General features: G+C 38.0%; 1 long non-coding RNA gene across 1 annotated transcript; it reads right to left on the minus strand.

The window, feature by feature from the left end:
- Positions 1-4,089: 4,089 nt before the first annotated feature.
- LOC122861330 lies at positions 4,090-6,133 on the minus strand. Its single transcript, XR_006374476.1, has 5 exons — positions 5,987-6,133; positions 5,857-5,902; positions 4,558-4,568; positions 4,409-4,468; positions 4,090-4,286 (listed from the first exon to the last, which is right to left on the minus strand). It is a non-coding gene; the product is annotated as an uncharacterized LOC122861330 (long non-coding RNA).
- Positions 6,134-6,782: the final 649 nt, after the last annotated feature.

Genomic DNA, 6,782 nt, shown 5'->3' on the forward strand with positions numbered 1-6,782 from the left:
TGTGCCAGCACTTCCGTTCCCTTCTTTGCAGTCACTATTAGTTTATTATTCCCTCAGACCATCAGGATGACGAACTGGCTCTGGCTCTAAGCGTGTAGCGTTTATTATATACTCTGCCTACAAATGTGAAATGTTTTTTTTAACATTATTCCTATACTGAAAATCTTCACTTTAACATTTTAATACTTTTTTTTATTTTTATCTTTGAATTGTTACTGTTTGTTTCCTTATTTTCCCCCTCATATTTAAATTATTATTGCACATTAGCATTTCAGCACATCATCTAGAGCATGCCACCCCCACATTTCACTGCACAAAAATATGAAGTGTGTGACAAATAAATCTTTGAATCTTTAGTATAAGTGGTAGTAAATATTATAGAGTGCATACTGAGTGGTAGTGGTTACTGTACATCTGTAGACATCAACATCTCCAGACACTGAGTGATGACTGCTGATATTCCCATTCAATAGAAAATTAAGGTGAGTGTGGCCTGATCACATGCTGGCAACTTTTTCTTTCGCACACACAAATGTAGAATGAGACAAATTCATTTAGAAAATGTTTTCCAGCTAAATATCACAAATTAATCAGGAAATGGTTTCTGAAATGCATTTCAAGATAAAATAATATTATTTGGTTAAATATCCTATATTCTTTCAGTAGCTGTTTACTGGTGTAAGGGTGGTTGGCAATTTCGTGCCTCGTGCTACACGTCAGTCATTGCATCACTATGGAAACCAACGTGCCCGGTTGCTGTTAGAGCTCTGTTGAGCATCTGAGGTGCAGAGCCACATTCAAAGGTGTGCCACATACAGTGTTATGGAGTGGTATAAGGGGAATCGACAGAGATAGATTGACAGGTAAGGAGCAATTTTACATGCGTGCATTTTATCTTCAGCTGAAGTGTTAATTGATAGAAACTGTAAAAAAAAATAATAATAATTGAAACTTGCATATTAGGACATATTTCCTCAAAAATGAGAGTGGATGTAATTTGTTCATATGTGTTGTGGGAAAATACCCACTGGCTACACTGGACAGCAACTTTTTTGAAAACATATTTTATTGGATAGTAACATATTGTACGTACTGCCATAAATATTTATCAATGGCGGAATCAGACAGCAGTGTTCAGAAAGGTCTAATCTGCATTTTGACCAAAGGAGAGTGACTCAGTGATGCACAATCTGTCTGCTGTGAACAATAACAGATGGTGTATCAGTGTGACAAACTGCAAAGTGGATATAAATATTGTGTTTTGATATGGGGGGGGCTACTATTAAACAAATGCTTTTTTTCTATCAGCAGGAAAACAGCTGAGGACCATGGATAATCTTAAATGTCAGTAACAGAAGCTCAAACTGGGCGTAGTTCGGTTACAAAAATGCTCAGGAGAAAGACTTGTTCTTTACTGGGGAAATCAAAGATAAAAACTGGAAATGGGAGCTTTGAGGTGTGCAGACACAATGGCTCAAACTGCACATGTAATATGACTGAAATTTCAGCGCAAAGCTGTGAAGAGAAAATCAAAGTTGAAACTGTAGGTACTGATCGTCCGAGGCACTCGCCCTCCATGAATCCTGAAGCTCACCGATCCGACCAAAATCAGTTCACACAGAAGCTGAATGCTTTGAAGCAAGTTTTCTCAACATCACTCAACTGCTTCACGAGCACCCAGAAACTTGGTGAGGGAGGCAGCCACGATGAAGGTGAATATCATGCTGTTACAATCTTCAACAGATACACCAGAGACTCTGTGGACCTAAACACTGTTAGTGGCATTTCAGCCCCAGAAATACATACATTCAACAATGCAGAACATAAGTCACCTGTGGAAGAGCGGGAAGCAAGTAAAAGCAAAACATTTAAACGCCTCAATCAACTCATTATTGTTCCTAAACTCCAGTCAAAAGCAAAATCTTCAGGGCCGGAAAATTCTCTGCAGCTAAAAGCATTTTGGAGGCAGAAACGGAACAAGCCTTCTCCTTTCTTCCAGGAGCGTATTGGAGAAACTAAGGAGTATATCACAGAGGAGATAACAGTCCTGGCAAATGAACATGCTTATGAGAGCATGACCCTGAGCACATACCCCGAAACTGAGATAAAGCGCCACTGTCCTGAGACGCTGACAGTGAGTGTAGATGTGACTGCTGTGACATTAGAGAACAAGGGCAATGATGAAGACAGGGAAGCTTCTAAAACACCTTCACATGTCAGAAATGACGTGAAAGTGAAATCTAGGTGAGAGTGGTGGTAATGGAGAGCTTCCTGCATTGCTCAGAGCAGCACGGTGAGTCAGGGTCATGGCGGTTCTCACAATGTGGACAATTTACACAAGCAACAAAGCATCAACACCTCTGATGTGACCTCGACTGCCTCAGAGCACACAGCATTAAGGGACGAGAACAGACTGTATGCAACAGTCAACAGTGACTCATTCTCAATTCACCACAGTACTGCTCCAGAAAATAACTCAATGGGAAACAAAATACCAGCAGCCACTGTGATAGATGATGTTGCTGCTGTGGACCTTTTACACTTAGATGCATCTGATGGTAGATGGCGCACACACACACACACACACACACAGCAAAATCCAGAGCAACAGTGTGAGAAAAGAGAAAAAGCTTGCTCCGTGGTTCAGGTTGCAATAAAAACTGCACTGAAACAGTTTAAAGATGAACTGCTGGATACCTCTGCCCATCTGGATCACTATGACTGACACCACTGAGCAGCTTATTATGGAGAGAAAGTGATTATGTTTGTGTATAACTGCCTATCATGAAATATTTTGTGTGCCATGTTGACATTTTAAAGTTCTTGGTGGTGCTACAGGAAAGGTCATTGGTTATCAAAACCATAAGGAATCCTTCGTGAACGTGGACGGATTTGCTGCTGGGCCCCATTTACCCCCCCCCGTTCCTCCCATTCTCTGTGCAATGTGTTCAGTTTTTCTGTGCTGGAATACAACCTAGACTCAGTGTGGTAAATTGATTAAACAGAAATAAATTTTGAAATATGCATATGTGCACAAAACTGGCAAAAGGATGATCTTGAAGGAGTAGATTGACATTTTGAGAAATGCGCTCATTCACTTTTTTGCCAAGAGTTAAATCAGAAGAGTGATATCACTCTTATGTAGGCTATATACAGCAAATATGAAGCTAACACCCGCAGCTGGTTAGCTTAGCTTAGCATATGGAAACAGCTCGTCTTGCTCTGTCCAAAGTTAACAAAATCTGCCTACCACCAACTCTAAAGCTCATTAATTAGCACGTTATATTTCATCTATTTAATCCGCACAAAAGCTCAGTTTTAGGGGTGGTTATGTGTCTGAGTGGTTCTTTGGGATGTCAACACTTTTGTATTTTAATTGATTAAATTTATTCTCCATAATAACCTTCATACAGCCTGTGTATGTGTAAAGTAGAGGTTTTTAAAGAAGCTAAATAAAGCTACACTATAAAGTCTATATTCTCCTGGTTCAGTTTGTGTTAAACTGACTGTTAATGTGAAAAGTTAATGGAAGTACTTAGAAAGTGTTTGGTAGTTTATGATGACTTGAGATCTTAATATTCTTTTATCTAGTTTATAACATCACTATAGTATTTTAAAATATTCCTATAGCCACTCGTGTTTCTGTCACTTAGTATTTGAGTTTTATTGAACTTTATCCTCTCAGTATATATAGACATTTTCTGTTGTAGCCACATAACAGTGGGGTTATGCTCTTTTCATCATATTGTTCATCCTCACACTTTTATTGCATTTTATTTCACCAACTTCTGCTCATCCTATGCAGAAGTTCTCCAAATATTTATTTGCCACAGGATGTTGCTGTCATGGCTGAAATATTCATAACAAGCCCACATCATCCTATTCCTCTGTGAAACACTGCCCTGCATATAGTTATCAGCCAACTGTGCATGTTTACCACTCAAATTATAGAGGCTTTAGACTTGTTGTGAACCTAAGACATGGAGCTATAAAACTTCCCATGCATCTGTTATGGATAAATGTCTTCAGTCTGCCACTGAACTTTTATTTATGTGAATAAACAATAAATCAGTCTTCTCTATTTCTGGATTAGTTTATAGATGAATTTAATTCTTTACAATCATTTTCACAGAATGGCAATTCAAGAATTCTGTCATCGTTTATTTTGGACCACCAGCATGTCCTCCACGTTTTTGTCCTTGTCCTTGTCCTTGTCCTTGTCCATGTCCATGTCCATGATCCTTTCCATGCCCCTTCCCTTGTTCTTTTTTCCCTTTTCCTTTCCCCTGTAAACAACCACAAGAACAATGATTGACACATTTTCTTAAAACACAGACAGATAAATGGCTGTATAGTTTTAATTCAAAACAGTATGAAGCAGTCTTTAGGAAGAGGAAAGATGGCTTACTCCATCTGAGTCAGATCCTGAACCTTCTACTGGCTCCTCTGGCTTCTTTCCCTTCCCGCCCTAAGAGAGGGAAACAGCTTCATGAGTATTTATGTTTTCAAGCTGTTAGTCACAGGTCTAAAGCACTGTAAGGAAACAAACTGACTCACCTTTTTGCCGTCTGTGATGGATGACAAAAACAAAGGCACAAAGTTAACAGAGAAATCACACATGAACTAAAAATGTGTCAAAATAGGTTGCAAATTGGCATTAAAAACATCAAAACGCAATCTTTGTTCAATTTAAGCCAATGCTGTCTTTCAAAAATAATACTGATGATCACATTGCACCACAGAATGAAAATAATTCTCTTCAACACAGGCAATGGTCTTATTTGAATTATGTTTGACAATGAACAAAATGCTTTAACTTTCACTGAATTATTGGGAATACAAGCGCTTAATCGCCGCGGGGGACGGGGGGTTCATGCTATATGAAATATGGAAATGTGCCCCCCCACACACAATATTTTTATTGACCAGTCATCAAATGTCTCCAAAAGCTAAAAGAAAGCTAATTTTCTCCACTCTATATTCAGAGTTAAACTGACTACAAAAGACACTGGATGCTCACTGAACACCTCCTGCGTCATGTTGGTTTAGATATCAACAGCAGCTCTGCGCGTGCCAAAGCTTTTGGCCGTTCTGTATCCTCAAAAAATGAATCCGGTATCTGTGGCTGCCGCAGGACTGTAATAAACCCATCCAGTAATTTCATTGGCTGGCCTACCTGCCTGTCTACCTGCCTACCTGTGCGCGCTCTGCCGGAGCGCTCATGTGTTTTGGGGGAGTGGCTTTGGAGGGAGCTGAAATCTAGCTGTGTCTTGCTAGTTTCTCCAACGTCACCTACCCCAGCTTAAAATCGCAGCATCACTGATGCACATGTTAAATAGAAAGCAGTGTGTTATATATATATATATATATATATATATATATATATATATATATATATATATGTATATATATATATATATATATATATATGTATATATATGTATATATATGTATATATATGTATATATATGTATATATATGTATGTGTGTACTTTTTAAAAAAATATAAATTTCTTTAATTTTTAATTATTTTTTTTAGGGTTCCAAACGAGGTATGACAGAAGCAAAATGGAAATAGACCATTAAAATTTTAATGTGATTATATTATGCCAAACACCAAACCCTAAGGAGAGATTTGACAAACTATTCTCAAATGTGCAGTAAATGACCAAGTACAAGATGCAGTCAAAATGTGTGCATACAAATAGAACAAAGTACAATAAGCGTGGTATCTGCACCAATGCACTAAAGCACAGTGTTCTCAAACTAAGATCATAATTAGATATTTTTCTCAGTTCTGCACAGAAAATTATTCCAAAGCATAAAAAAATATAACAGTTAATCAAAGAGACTTACCGTCACTCATTTTGTGTTGTTGACAAGTGCAGTACAAAGTCTTTTCCTGGTGAAAAAAATTAAAGGATTTTAAAATTTGAATCATTACATTTCTAGCAATCATTGCAAATAATCAATACCCACTACATACCTGATGCAGAAATCCAAATTATTTGTGTCTAATGCGTGTGTTCAGTCTGTATTTATAAGGCGCAGTATGAGGTGATGTGGGTGTGTTAGTGCTGCAAGCAAACCTCATGTTGTGAAATGTGACTGATAGTTGCAGGACAGGTATGATTTGGGTGTGGCCAGTCAGTGTTTTTCCATCTGAGAGTAAATGATAGTTCCACCTCTAAACATTAATACAAAGGACTTTCACAGACACTTGAGAGCAGGGGCGTAACCAGAAGAGTTTCTAGTATGAAACGGGCCCAGTCTTAACATTACTATGAATGCCAAACCCTTTCTCCGAAAAATCACCTTCATGCCCCGCCATTTTCTGTTTGCTCAATAGTTTATGTTGTTGGGGAAACGTAACATGCTGCTTGGATTACATTTTATATCAAATAATTATATTGAATATATTTGGAAAATGTTCACAGTCAGTGTATTTTGCTGATTATTTATTGTGAATAAGTTTTCTAGGTAAGAATAGGAATGGTTCAGGTATAGGCTACTGAAATTACTAGGTAAAGATTATAGAAAGATTACAGCTATGCTTTAGCTTTACAAAAGTCTCATGCTGGAACAGATTTCTAGCATACTTCAGTAGGCAAATTCCAACATAATTATACTGGTACTGAAAGTTCCCAGTGAACTTAAACTGCTCCTGCAAATTACTGTAGGTGTGTATGCACTTAAACTCCTCAGAGGCCGGGTTACATTTTCTTGCAGGCTGTTTAACATGTCAATAATGACACGTTGACAGCCCAATTCTAGGTATTAGC

This window comes from Siniperca chuatsi, linkage group LG15 (genome assembly GCF_020085105.1).
Source record: "Siniperca chuatsi isolate FFG_IHB_CAS linkage group LG15, ASM2008510v1, whole genome shotgun sequence".
NCBI lineage: Eukaryota > Metazoa > Chordata > Actinopteri > Centrarchiformes > Sinipercidae > Siniperca > Siniperca chuatsi.